At 50.2% G+C, this 14,146-nt stretch overlaps 1 protein-coding gene and 1 non-coding gene across 2 annotated transcripts in view; one reads left to right on the plus strand and one right to left on the minus strand.

Annotated features, from left to right (window-relative positions):
* Ksr2 (kinase suppressor of ras 2) overlaps positions 1-14,146 on the plus strand; it is a 357,219-nt gene that overhangs the window by 116,643 nt on the left and 226,430 nt on the right. The window lies entirely within an intron of this gene.
* Positions 7,583-7,717, minus strand: LOC124093697 (small nucleolar RNA SNORA72). Its single transcript, XR_006852034.1, has one exon. It is a non-coding gene; the product is annotated as a small nucleolar RNA SNORA72 (small nucleolar RNA).

Raw genomic sequence — 14,146 nt, forward strand, 5'->3', positions numbered from 1 at the left:
AGATGGACCATTTGTGAAAGTCCAGCCATGGTGTCTTTTGGAAGGTTCTGGGTGGCTATGAGGACCTGGGTGCATTTTCACAGTGACCTGTCCTGAGGTCCTTCTGCAGCTAGGCCTCTGGGTCAGGGAGGGAGGACACTTTGACTTGGACGTGGGGTGGGACTGTGACCCTGGGACCTGGGCCTCTGCGGCAAGTGTTCTGATCTCTTCCACTTCCTCCTTCCCCTGGATCTGCAGCCAGAGCCTGGTTTTTCAAATTGGTTTCAAAGATAACGATCTGATTTAGTGATTTATCTGATTAGACTTAAATGTATTTATTACATGCTTAAACATATTCCAGGGAGCTCGGAAAACGAACCGCAGGATGGTCCTGGGCTGAATTTCCGGGACCCACTGGAGCAAGTTCAAGAAAAGCATAATCTACTTAGAGGGAAACAGAAGCAGGCCTAATGCAATCAGCGCGTGCGTGCTGCAGAGCACCCCGCCTCTGCCCAGACCCGGGGCCCGCAAGCCTCCGTCTGGAGGAGTTTAGCAGGGGTCACGGGGCCTGTGTTCAGGGGAGCCAAGGTCACCTCAACTTGAAGACTCCTCTGGATTTTCTCTCCCTGGAGAACTGGGGCAGGGGATCCTTAGACATCCTTTACTTATGTGTATGTGTGTGTGTGTGTGTTTGGTGTATTAGGTCTGGAACTCACGGGGGCTTTAGCACCAAGCCACATCCCCGGCCCTTTTTATTTTCTATTTTGAGAAAGGGTCTCGATAAGTTGCTGAGGCTGGCCTTGAACTTGTAGTCCTCCTGCCTCAGCCTCCAGAGTCACTGTGATGGGGGCATGTGCCGCTGGGCCTTGCCTGTTTATTATTTTAAAGCAATATTTATTTCTCTTTGGGATACCAGAATCATTTTTTGTTTTTTAAAATTTTTGGAACATAAAGAAAAGCATAAGAAACAAGCAAATCAAACTCCCTATATTCTGGCCTTCTTCACATCTTATAGGTCCTTTTAGTATTTAAAAATGCTTTCAGAATTACCCAAGGGAGATAGGATCACATTTTAATTATAATTTCCATTTTTTTCCTATGAATTTTTATCAAAGAAATGGTATAAATATAATTTTATACAGATGGTCTTGTATCTTTTTCTCTCCACTTAATTTATTTTTTTTAGCCATGTCATTAATTAGTCTTTTATAACATCAATTTAATAGTTACACCCTATTTCTTCCTGGGAATATGGGGTGATTTTGTTATAATTGTCTTTTTTTCTTTCTTTCTCTTTCTTTCCTGTTGTTTTTCAAGTGATTAATTAATTTTGCTGCTATTAACACTGTGGCCCTGAACATCTTTATTTATATCATCTGTTTGCATTCTGTGTCTTCTAAATATGATATTTTTTAAGAGATTCATTAAGATACAGTTGACATATAATAACCTGCATGGATTTAAACTATGCAGTTTGATGAGTTTTTTCTTTCTTCTTTGGTTTTGGTACTGGGAATTTAACCCCGAGGTGCCTCACCACTAAGCCCCATCCCCAGCCGCTTTTACATTTTATTTTGAGACAGGATTCTGCTAGGTTGCTCAGGGCTTAAGTTGCTGAGGCTGGCTTTGAACTTGCCATCCTCCTGCCTCAGACTCCTGTGCTGCTGGGATCACACCTGTGTGTCACCGGGCCCGGCATCCGATGAGTTTTGACGCACACGTGGGCAAGCACACACCCTCCTGGAAACCACCGTGATTCTAAGGTAGTGACCACGTCTGTTACCCAGTGTCCTCCGGGACCTCGTCCTCACTGTCTGTGGAGACAACTGTCGGGAGGACGGAGGTGGTCTGGGAGGTTCTAGCAGCTCTACAGTCCCGTGCATTGCTTAGGATACGTGCCATGGGGTGGGAAGATGAAGGATGCTGCCTGGCGTGGGCACTTGCCTGTCACCACCACCTGCAGTGACAGGGGCGGGGGCGCGGGTGCTCACTCCTGGGCTCCATCTTCCAGGGTGATTTTGACCTTGGGACCAGCTCATCTTGGCCTCCCCGAGCCGCTCGGCCTCGCCACCCGTGTGCGGTTGCACCCGGCCAGCTTCTCAGCCCATCCCTTCTCGCTCTCTCCTTCCTGACCGCGGCTCCTTCTCGATGGTGATGGCGCGTCCCTGGGTGATGCTCTCTTTTCTGACCCCTGTGGGGACCAGGGCGGAGCCGGCCCTGACCTCACAGGATGCACCAACGCAGCTGCCTGGGGTCGGGGCCGGCTCTCCTCCCTGAGGAGAGGCGGGAGCCCTGGGACCCCATGTCTGGGCCCTTGTCTTGGGGGAGCTGTGGTCAGCCAGGTCCTCGCGGAATGTGACCTTACATGTGGCCCTCTCATCAGAAGGCAGCCTTTCCTGCTTTGTGGTTTTCTCTTCTCTGAACCCAGCATTTCCGGTGGCTCAGGAGTTCCAGGGGCTCAGCCTGTCCCCTGCCCCCTGTTCCTGCCCAATGAGTGGCCCTGGTGGGGTTCATTGTTGCTCCTCCTGCCATGGAGCATTTTTAGAGGATCAAAGGCCCCACCGCAAGAAGGCTTCCCGAGCAGCAGGCCTGTGCCAGCGCCTGCCGGCGTCATCTAATTCTCCCCACAGTACCAACCAGCCCGAACCAGCCTGAACCAGCCCGTCAGTGCGACCCTCTACAGCCGATGCCGTGTGCAGACTGTTGGGAATCATTTATGTCCCTGAGCCCCCCTGATTCTCAGGACACCCTAGGGAGGTAGGCATTTTCATGTTCCCAATCTACAGATGAGAAGGTTGAGACACAGAGAGGTTAAGCAGTTTGCCCCAGGCCACACAGCCAAGACCTGACCCTCAGAAGCCTTGGTGGTAGTCACCGACCCCTACTACCCTCTCCTGCAGGGGGAAAGGGACCTTTCTTTCTCCATTGTCACAGTCCCCTGAGGTCTCTCCCAGGTCTTGTGGGCAGAAGCTGGAGATCTGTAACAGTGACAGCCATGATTCAGATCCTGGGTGGCGGCCCATTTTTTAAGGAGCCGTGCCCCTGCCTAGGGTAGGAGACTCCTTCCAGGTCATAGTGGGGGTCGATGGCCCGAGTGAGTGTGCGCCCACCGTTCCCTCTCCTCTGCTCCTCGGGTCATTAACTGGAGCCATCTAATTTGCCCGTGCTGCTTCAGTTTGGGAACGAGGGAGGGGGGAGCGAGCTCAGCTCATGATCCCTCATCCCACTTGGAGCCTGATGAAGTTTTGCTAGAACGATTTCACAGTTCAGAGGGGAAGAGACAGCAGGTCCGCAGGGGCTCCTTTTTCCAGAGGAAGACAGTTTTACCCAGAAAGGCCGGGAAAGGCTTCCAGCGGCTCATGAGTAGGAGTCAAACTTGGTTCTCGAAAGCCCACTTTTGGGGTTCCTGGCAAGGTTTGGCAAAGGGGCATCCGCTCCTTGGAGCTGGCCATTGCAACAGGAAGGTGCCCATCTGGGCATTGATCTTCCCGTCGGCTGCTTGGGCTGTGTGGTGGCCTGGTTCTGTGCGTGGGCTACAGAATCCACGCGGACAGCTCCGGGGTGGGGTTTCTGCTCTCTCTGCTGCTTAGGAGCTGATGGGATGAGCCAGGGTGAACCTACTTTGTCTCTCTCGGCCTTGTTGCCATATCTGGGAAGTGGGGTGATGGTCATCCTGTGCCTGGGGCAGGGGGGCTTGAGTGCATTAACTAAAGCAGTGCCCAGCTCAGCACCCGGCCCTCGGAAACATTCTGCAGAGGTATCTGTTCCTCTTGCCAGTCTCTGCTAGATGACCCCGTGTGTAGGGGAGACCCAGGTTCCTAGAGGACACAGGGTGTAAACTAATCACTGTGCTCCCAGGTGACCACAGACTAAGACAGATCATGGACATTTGTGAAATGTCCCTGTTCAGTTTTGATCACGCTACAAACACGTGAACCTGAGAAATGTCCAGCAGCAACCACTGTATCACACATATGGGGGTCAGTGTTGAGGACAGGACATGGTGGTTGGTGTGGCCCTGCTCTATGGGGGCTGGGGGCTGGAGTCACTGAGAAGCTCACTGGCCTAGGTCTCTGGAGGCGGGTACCTCTGAAGCCTTAGCAGAGGCACCAGCTGGACTCCAAGTGGCTGCTTGGGCTTCCTCACAGCATGGCGCTGGGTTCTCAGGGTGAAGAGCCAAACGGAACATGGATGGAGTTCATGTTTGTTTCTTTTTTTTGGTGATCTAGCCTGTCTCATATTATCACTTCCACCGTCCTTTATTGGTGGAAGAAATCATAAAGTCCTTTTTGGTTTCCGGGGGTGGACTTCTGTGACTTCTTGGTTCAGCCGCAACCCTGCCCTCTTCTTACCTCCCCCTCTCTCTGGCATTTCTTAAACCCTTTCTACCTTACTATGTTTTCTCAAAGTACTTATCACTCTATGTACTTAATACTTCCACCCCTTAGTGTGAGAGCTCCCTGAGATTTTGGTCTGTTTTGTTGACCACAGCATCCTGAGCATCTAGCTAAACACCTAGCACCAGGTTGTGTTCAGTAACGTTAATAACAAATGAATGTCATGAGTATTCTCTGATTGCATGCATGTGGTAGCTGCTATACATGCTAGTCTACATGTTCTTTCCCCCTTCTTATCCATGATCCATGGAGACTGTTCTTAGTAACACCAACAGAGCTGTCTTGATCCTTTTCCTGGACTCCTAGTATTTAACTGTGAGATGGTCCCTATTTTGTTTAGTTGGTCTCCCAGCCACTGAGGTTGTCTGCACTCTTTTGCTGTGACAAATGCAGCTTCAGTGAATACATTTTTATATAGACATTGCACACCTAGAGTGGAATTGTAGGTGCTGGGTCAGAGGGCTTGTACCTTTCACATTTCCATAGTATTGCTAAACCAACCTTCATGATAATGCCTAAGAATGCTCTTACCCCAACTTTTATGAGCCTTCCTGTTCTGAGGTTGAGTGTGTTCTCATAAAGTTATGAGCCATTTGCATTTTCCTTTCTGTGAGCCCTGTGCCCATTTCCTTTGACCATTGGAACATCTTTTTATTAATTTGTAGGAGCTCTTTACTTATTAGGAAATCTTGTTGTGATATGAGTGGTTGATATTTTTCCTCACAGATTTTTTTTTTTTTTGTTTAGAAAGTCTGAGGTACAGACTGGTAATCTGCCTTCTAACCATGTATCTGAGTGACTCAAGTGCAAATGGTTTGGGACTCTCACACTTGGAGGGATCCTACTGTGTCGAGCTCAAGGCACTGAAGTAGATTCTCTTTTCATGCCTGCAGATGCACCCCCCCCCCACCCACTGCCTCTGAATGGAGCTTCTATAGAGCAACACAGTTCTGCTGAAAACTTTGGGGAGACATTTTTAGCAGGGAACTTCTTTTTGCATGGTGGGATATTTTGGAGATGCCTCTGCCCTTTGGCTGTGGGCTTGGTTTGGGGATGGGTTGCCATAGTGAAAGTAGCAGGACATTTATCTCCTCTCCCTACCCCACTTCCCATGTTCCAGGCCCCTCTTAGCTGGTAAATGCTGGTTTCGGTTCTGGGGATTGAACCCAGGGCCTCATGCATGCTGAGCATGGTCTGCCATTGATCTATACCCCAGCCTTCAAATATTAATAATGCGACATGTTAGAGTCTTTTATGTGCTCGTCTTTTATTTCATGCTAAGTTTTTAAAACCCATGTGTGTCTTATACTCTCAGCAGCCTGTCTCAGTTGGTCTAGCTGCATATCTGGTGCTCAGTGGCCAACAGGGAGGGTTGTCTTACTGCATAGCAGAGCTAGATGTCTCAGTGGGGGGTAGTTGGTGACAAGGAGCCCAGACAAGAATCTTCTCTTGTGGAGGGCTTCAGCCCCCTGTCCCCTTAACCCAAGCTCCCTGGCCCAACCCCCAGCAGGGGCTGTCCCTCAGCATTCTCAGGAGGCCTATTAAAGAAGGAGGTGAGAATAACCAGGCCTTGCCTGAGTCTCAGCAGCAGGCAGGGTTGGGAGCTTCTAGGTGCTGCCTGGGAGTCACTTCGAGTCCCTGCGGGGCTTTCTAACTATTTCCCCTTCTGAGCAGGTGAATCTAAGTAGAGCTGTACACAAGTCTAGGACACATCCTCTCTGTTATCACCAAACCTTCATAAATAGGGCCAGCATCAGTGACTACTGCTGCCTTTTCCTGACCTTCCCAGGCTTCCAAAAAACCCCTGTCACATCATATCACACTGGTTCCTTAATCACTCAGTGATGTGAATACTTTTAGTAGCTCCATTTTATAGAGGGGAAACTGAGACAGGGTGCATTTGTCTGTCTTCTGTTACTATAAGGAGTTATCTGAGGCTGGGTATCTTATAAAGGAAAGAGGTTTGTTTAGCTCACAGTTGTGAAGGCTGAAAGTCCAAACACCATGGTGCCAGTCCTGGTTTCATGACACAGCATCATGGGGGAGCAGTCACAGGAGACAGAGGTCACAAGGTGATTTCAGGAGGCTGGAGCAAGACAGGAGAGGAGCCACCTCTCGAAGGTCCCTCCACCTCTTTACATTGCCATACTGAGGACCAAGTTCCCAGCACAAACCCTCGGAGGACACACTCAAATCACAGCTGAACCTTGGCACAGAGGATAAAACAACTTGCTGAAATCTGTCTTAATGGGAGGAAGGGCTGCTCAGACGTAGCTGTGCCGCCAGAGCTGCAGAGGGCTGGTGGAAACACACAGTGGGGCTTCACTCTCAGAATTTTGGACTCAGTAGGTCTGGGGTGGGGCCAGGAAATCAGCATTCTTAACAGACTCTCAGATGTTGCCTACGCTGCTGGACCAAGCCCCCAAGTGGCTTCCCTTCCAGAATGGAGGAAGGAACTGGCAGTTTTCAACCTGCAGACAAAGTCACACCCTGTTGTCACCTATGAGAAGGGCGGTCCTAGGGTGGAGCTGGCTGTGCCTTGTAGGTGCAGGGGCCAGAACAGGGCCAGAAGGGTGGACTTCCCAGAGTTCTCCACTGGGGGAAGGACTTCCTGGGAGCCACGCGGCCCCCCGTGTTTGGAACTGGGGATGCTTCTGTTTCCCCAGGGTCTGATCTGAGACCCGGGCACTGGTGGGAAGGCAGGAGAAAAGAAAAATCTCCCTCTTCCTTGATGGATGCCATGAAGACTCACCCATTTGTCAAGTTGGAGACTCTGGAAAAACATTGCAGCAGCACATTTTGATTTAATTTCGTTTCACAGCCGTCTTTCTAATGTATTCATTTATTTTTAGCTTTGGTTTTTATAAGCTTGTTTGCTTTCCTCATTTCTTTTACTTTTATTTTCCCTTTTGCTCAAAGAAACAGGAAAATAATACCCAAACTCGGACCTGCAGATGGTCTGGGATGCTCGGACAGTTGAACCATCTCTACTAGGCTCTGGGGCTTTCCTTGGCTGCTTCTAGGTGGTCTGGGAATGTCAGGAGAGGGGCTAAGAAGGGACAGAGTAATTGCCAGGCAGGTTATCGCTTTTAAAACGGAGAGAGAGAGCTTCCTTTCCTATTCAACTGGCAGTTGATAGAAGCCACATCAAGCAAGAATTCAGAGTGTCAGCCGGTGCATTCCACGAACTCTCTACTACTTATTTTTTATTTAAACAGTAATTTTACAATACATTTCGCGGCCACTGATGGTAACAGAGTTTCCCTGATTTGTTTACATGTTAGCGAATGTTTAGCCTGTTCTGATCATTACAAAAATCAGAACAGCGAGAATATTCGCAGACTCCTTGTTATTTGTTCAACCGCAGTGAGGCTGAAAACCCCACATGTGTTTGTGAGGGTCCGTGGCTCAGCAGCTTGCTGGTGGCTGGTCCTTGAAGGCCGGTGGCCTCTACAGAGGCTCAGCCTGGACTCCACTTCCTCCCAGCTGGGAGCTGCTATTGATGGAGCAGTGGTGATTATGTCTCCCACATGCCCACAGCCTGCAGAGTTGGTCTTTACCCTTCTCCCCACTTGCTTGAATCGCTCTCTTCTCTCTGAATCACTCAGCTAATTGAGAGTCATGCAGTCCCCCCCCCGCCCCCGCCCCGAGTTCTAATCCTCCTGTCCCAGCCTCCCAACGCTGGTAGCCAGGTCCCCTCATGCAGCAAATATTTCTGCAACCCCCCGACCAGGAGTCGGGCGCTGGGCTGGGTGTGAGAGGCAAAGCAGAGAGCAAAGTGACCAGACCCTGCTTATCACTGTGGGGCTCCTGGCCCAGCAGGGGCCGCAGCCAGTAGCCAAGGAAACCCTCTCACCATCACGCCCAGCGTGCGCTGAGCTGTGTGAACTAGGGCCAGCCTGGCGGATTCTAGGGCATATGGATGAGCCCAGGGGATGATCTGAGATTGGTGGCCAGGGAAATACTCTTGAGAAGGTGACATTTGTGTAGACCAGTGAGTCCCAACTGGGAGGGGGTTTTCCTTCTCTCTTCCTGGCCCCCACTGACACTTGGCAACCCCAGGAGGCAATCTTGGTTGCCACAGTTGGGAGGTGGGAGTTTTCTAGTCGAGTTTAGAGGCCCAAGATGCTGCACGGAGTCCTACAGAGAGTCCTGCAGTGCACAGCCCCAGCCTGCCCACCAACAAAGGGGGACTCAGACCCCAAAGCCCCCAGAGCTGCAGAGGTAAGGATGGGGGGGGGAGAAGCCAGGAGCTCAGGAGAAGATTTCCAGAGAGGGGGATGTACAATTGGAGGTGGGGACCAGGACTCTGCCCCGTGGGGTCCTTGTGGAATACAGCACCAAGGCTCCACCACCTCCAATATGGAGCAGCCACCGGCCCTGGATATTGACAGCAGGAAGGTGGATAGGGAGGAGTGGAAGCCTGGGCGGGAGGGTTCTATGGACCAGGATTGCAGGGCTGTAACTTGCTTCCCTCCACGTCCCATTGATCAGAGCTCCGACTGCAAAGGACGCTGGGAAATGTTGTCCAGGCGTGGGCCTGGGAGGAAAGAGAAATGCCTATTGTGTTTAGCAAGTGAGCTGCGTTTGCAAGAGGCCCTGCAAGGAGTGGAGGGACGAGACAGGAGGAGAGCGTTGGAGTTGGGGTTGGAGACTGGGAAGGAGCCTCCGTCTGAGATGCAGCTTGATAGACAAGCTCTGTGCTCTTGGTCATCATGGTAGGGATCCCTTCTGGGATACATGTCTTCTGAAGAAAATCTCATCCATGCTCATGTTAACTCTTTGAAGTAGTCACCAGTATTATTCCCATTTTAGAGATGAGGAAATTGAGGTTGAAAGAGGATAAGTGATTTTTCTGAAGGTCACAGAGCTAGGAGAGTTTGGACCTGGGGTTTAATCCCAGACTCTAAAAAGCAATAATGGATCCAGTCTACAGGATGTCAGACTCCATCTTGCATAAGAATCACCTGGAATGCTTGCAAAAATGTGGATTTCAGCTGGGTGCCGCAGTGGTGCACGCTGGTAATCCGAGCTGCTCGGGAGGCTGAGGCAGGAGGATCTCGAGTTCAAAGCCAGCCTCAGCAACTCAGTGAGACCCTGTCTCTAAATAAAATATTAAAAAAGGGCTGGGGATGGGGCTCAGTGGTTAAGTGCCCCTGGGTTCTATCCCCGTAGCTCCACCCTAAAACAAGCTCAGCCTCTGTAGCTCTACTTTGGTAGGTCTGGGGGGCTCCAAGGACGAGGCCATATATGTCATTAAGATTCATTGTAATTTCACCCAGAGTGGCCGAAGGCAATTGCGTCTTTGGACTTCACACAACAGGGGTCAGGCAGGGAGAGAAATATAAAGACTCCTTTTCTTTCTCAGAGCTTGCAAAGATGCCCGGGAAAATCAGACACAGAACCTGGCACCTTGGCCATCCAAGGGATCGTAAAAGTTCAAGCTGATTATTTGGGGCTGTCACACTGTTAATTACTTCTGGAATGAGCCATAGTATTGTAGAGAATCACAGAGGGAGGTGTCAGCTCCTGAGGGAGGGGACTGCAAGGTCTGAATCAAGAGGTCTCCGGCACTGAAAGAGTAGGTTTCAGAGGCTGCTGTTCTTGATCATCTCTCTCCACCTAGGAGGATGCACATGCTTTGGGTACAGGGTCATAAGGATCTTTTCCACTACCACATTGTCAGTCCTTCAAATTTCACCCATCATTTGATAGGTCCTTAACAGACATTCGTTAAACAACAACAGCAACAAAAATCCAATATGTGTAGGGACCTCTAAGATGCATTTGCAGGTGAAGTGCCCCCACCCCGGAATATTTCCCCGATTGGATCTATTATAAATGAGTCATTTTTTTCCCCTTGGGGGACTTCTCAGAGCCTTTAATCTGTAAACTTGCTTGGACCATCTCCAAAAGGGGGAGCTGCGAGTCGCTGACTCTCAAACTTAATAGAGCCCTGGGTCTGTTTCCATGGAACCTGTTGGCACTCGCTCTGTGGTTTTGGGGGTGCAGGGGTGGATTTCTGAACTAGACCTGGTTTCCTGAGTGGCCTGGGAATGGCCTGCTTTGATTTCTCCCCGTTTGCATCTAGGGCAGGTGAAGAGAGAGTGAAGCCACTTCCCTGCTCAGCTTCCGGCCCTGTGGGGCCTCATCAGGACCTCGCAGCTGCCCTGGGGGCTGCAGATTCCCCACCATGAAAAGGAAGTGTCAGGGCTGTCCCCCTCGGAGGCTGAGCGGGGTTGAGCAGGACAGGCACATGCCATATTACACTGGTCCCTCCCTAATGGAGGCTGACAGGGGACCGGGGAGTGGGGGAGGCTATGACAGGTGTCAGGAGAGCCACACAGTTCTCGAGGCCCAGGGATGTCATTAAGCCTGGGCGGGGGGTGCATCCTGGTTTCGATTCACTGCACACGGGTGTCTGAGAGGGACTTCAGAGAAACCGGGTGCAGATGCAGGCAGTGGCTGGGCTAAGTGAGATCCAGACAGAGGTGGGTGGGTGGGCGGCTGTGGACCCTGGGACTCTGTTTCAATGAAAAATGTCCAGAACAAGAGAATTCTCAGAGATAGAGAGCAGATTGGTGTCACCGGGGCTGGGGGAGGTGGAGGGGAAAGAGTTTAAAGGGTACCGGTTTTCTTCTTTGGGGAAGTTATGAGTGTTTTGGGACTAGCTAGAGGTGGAGGTGAATGTCAAGGTCATTGCGGTGCTTGCTAATGGTACAGAACTTTATGTAGTGGGACTTTTTTTAAAAAAAATTATTTTTAAGGTCCTTAGTCGGACGACTCCGACTTAGAAGGAAACTGAGCCCCAGATGATTCTAGGATCTGGTCTAGACTAGAACAGTGAGTCTCAGGTTTAGAATGACTTGGGGCATCTTTAAACTCTGGCTACCTGGGCCCCAGCCCCAGAGCCGATCTAATCCATCTGGACATCCCGATTTACATGTTGCTCTAATTTAAAAAAAATAATTAATTGATTTAAAATTTTAATGAACACAGAATAATTGTACAGACTTATGGGAGACGGCGTGACTTGTCAATACGTGCATACAAGGTACCATGGTCACACCAGGGAGATTGACATGTCTGTCGCCTCAAATACCTCGAATTTCTGTGCTGTGAAAATCTTCTCTACGAGCTGTTTTGAAAGATAGGGTTAATTGTTGCCCACCACAGTTACCCCACTGTGCTATGGAATGCCAGAGGTCACTTTTCCTGTCCCCTGCACCCAGCCCTTCACCCATTCTCTCTCCACCCTCCTCCTCCAAGCCCTTCCAGCCCTTGATAACCACTGTTCTCCAATTCTAATATATCAACTTTATTTTTTTTGGACTTCCTCCTCTAAATGAAAGCAGGTGGGGTTTTTATTTTTCAGTGGGTACCAGGGTTTCTTTAAAAGCTGTCCTGATGATTCCATCTGCATCTGGGGATAGAAGCTGGGGAATTGGAACATGCAGCCCAGGAGCATCCGCGGGGCCAGAGCAAGCGACTCCCAAATCCTGGGATCCGTCCCATCTTGCCGTCACCTGCTGTCATGAGAATCAGCATTTCTAGCCAGCACCTGGGGAGTCATTGCTGCTGGTCCAGGGTCCACCCTTAGCCAGGGTTGAAAATACTCATAAATCATTATGGGTAACATTTAGGTTCAGAGATTTTAATGCACAGCCCCAAGAGACAGGGTCTGTCCCACGGGCTCTGGGCTCTGCTTGGTTTTCAACTCACTTCATCCCAACACTAACCCTAGGAAGCAGCCGTTTTTTTGTGGTCCCTATTTACAGATGAAGAAACCGAGGCTCAGAAGCTGGGGGTGAATTGTCCACGCTCATACCAAGTAGCCAGTGTGCAGTTCGGAGTTTCTGTTCTCTGCTCAACTCTTCCCAGAGTCTGGGGACATGTCCGTGGCTCAAGAGGGCCCAAAAAAGGCCCAAGTCACATGGAGCTCTGCATTCGGCATTGCCAGGCTGGTGCATAAGACCATGTGGGTATTGGACGAGAAGGGCCCCTATGGGGAGGGCTCTGTGGTTGACCCCAGCTGGGTTCCCTGTCTGCTTCCGATGGGGCGGATACCAAATGTCCTGGGGCAGAGTCGACCAACTCATCCTGGTTGGACATTCTTGGTCTTAGCATCGAGAGTCCTGTGTCCTTGGAACCCCCCAGTGTGTCTGGCACTGTCCTGCATTCACCCTACCTAGAGCCCAGGGGTTCTCTGACGGCTTCCAAGGCTGCTGCTTGGCTGTGGGTAGCCACCGAACGCGAGTCTTCTCGTCACCCTTGTCCTGTCCTGCTGAACAACTCTGACCTTTTCTACCCGCGTGTCCCTGGGCATCCCTGGACTTGCTCTTGATGGAAGGAGAGCCATTTACATTTTTGCAGAGGAACTTGTGGAAGGCTGCGGTGCCAATTTAAATTCTCATTAAGAACCTCGAAACACTCAAAGAGTCACATTATTATGAACTATCTTGAAGGATCTTTGGATCTGCTTCAAGAAACCCAACGCTTAGTATCTTGAAGGCTGCTTCCTTAATGGGGGGCAGGGCCAGAAAGACTTGTCTGTCTCTCTCAAGGAGATAAAGATGGTAAAAATCAGTGTAACAAAAACAGTCCCACCAAGACAGCAAAAGCCACGGCAAGGATACATTGTAGTGTAGGAACGATACATTGAGCATATTGATACCCATCATTATTATTTTGACTATAGCTTCACGAGCACTTGGGACCCTCAAATGGATGGATTGCAAACTTGTTGGCAAATAACACCCGGGGTGGGGGGGGGGTCTGGCAACTTTTCCTAACAACCCGCATAGTAAATAATTGAGGCTTCAGAAGTCACTGAGATCTCTCTTGTCACTCTTCTGTCACCGTAGTGTGAAATCCGCCATAAACAATCCACCAATGGGCCAACTTGGCTGTGTTCCAATAAAACCTCATTTATAAAATTAGGGTAGCCAGCCCCTGAGTGGGGGTTGGCCGGCCCTTGGGATAGTGGGCACACCGTCTGGGGGTGTTAGACTTTGGTTCCGGGAGCAGCTCTGCTGTCGTCTGATCTGTGAACCAACCTCAGTGTGCTCATCTGTAAAATGGGGACCATCTCCTGAATTTGTACCTGTCCCTGCCACCAGAATCTAAATGGCAGCTATGAATGTCACCTCTTTTATATAAGCTCCTCGGCATGATGCATCGGAGATGCCCTGGTGGGGACCTCTTGCAAACCACCTTAACCAAGGGTCAACAGATGTTGTGGGAACTCTCTTGACTCTGGCCTTGAGATGCCACCTCTCCAGGGTCCCCTCCGCTCTGGAAAGGAACACTGCGTTCCTCCCCTAGATGCTGGTTAATGAAGGGACACCAATGTCTTCCTCCCTCTTTGTTTTCGTGCCTGATAAATAGCTCTGACCAGGGCTTGTGATTCCTTAACTCTACATTGTTTCTGCAGTCTCCAGGAGGGGAGGGAGGGAGGGAGGGACCCAGCAGCCTGGAATTGCTTCAGGAATGGAAACATTTTTCTTGGTGAATTAATATTCATCAAATGGATCAGGTAAACACCCAGTAAATGGCAGTGCATGGGAAATTTATCAATTCAGGCTTCAGAATGCAATTATCAGTCAAAAGGCAAAGAGACGCTGTAATGAAGCCTGCCTCAAAAAAAAAAAAAAAAAAAAAAATCCCATGGCTCCCTGATCGGAGGGGTGTGAAGATCCATTTTTCACTTTTCTATGAAGAATGATGCCCTCTCGTCAGAGCCGGGGATGGGAGTCAATATGCAGCTCCCT

This window comes from Marmota monax, unplaced genomic scaffold (genome assembly GCF_021218885.2).
Source record: "Marmota monax isolate L192 unplaced genomic scaffold, Marmota_monax_Labrador192_F-V1.1 WCK01_AAM20220418_F8-fsc00092, whole genome shotgun sequence".
Lineage (NCBI taxonomy): Eukaryota > Metazoa > Chordata > Mammalia > Rodentia > Sciuridae > Marmota > Marmota monax.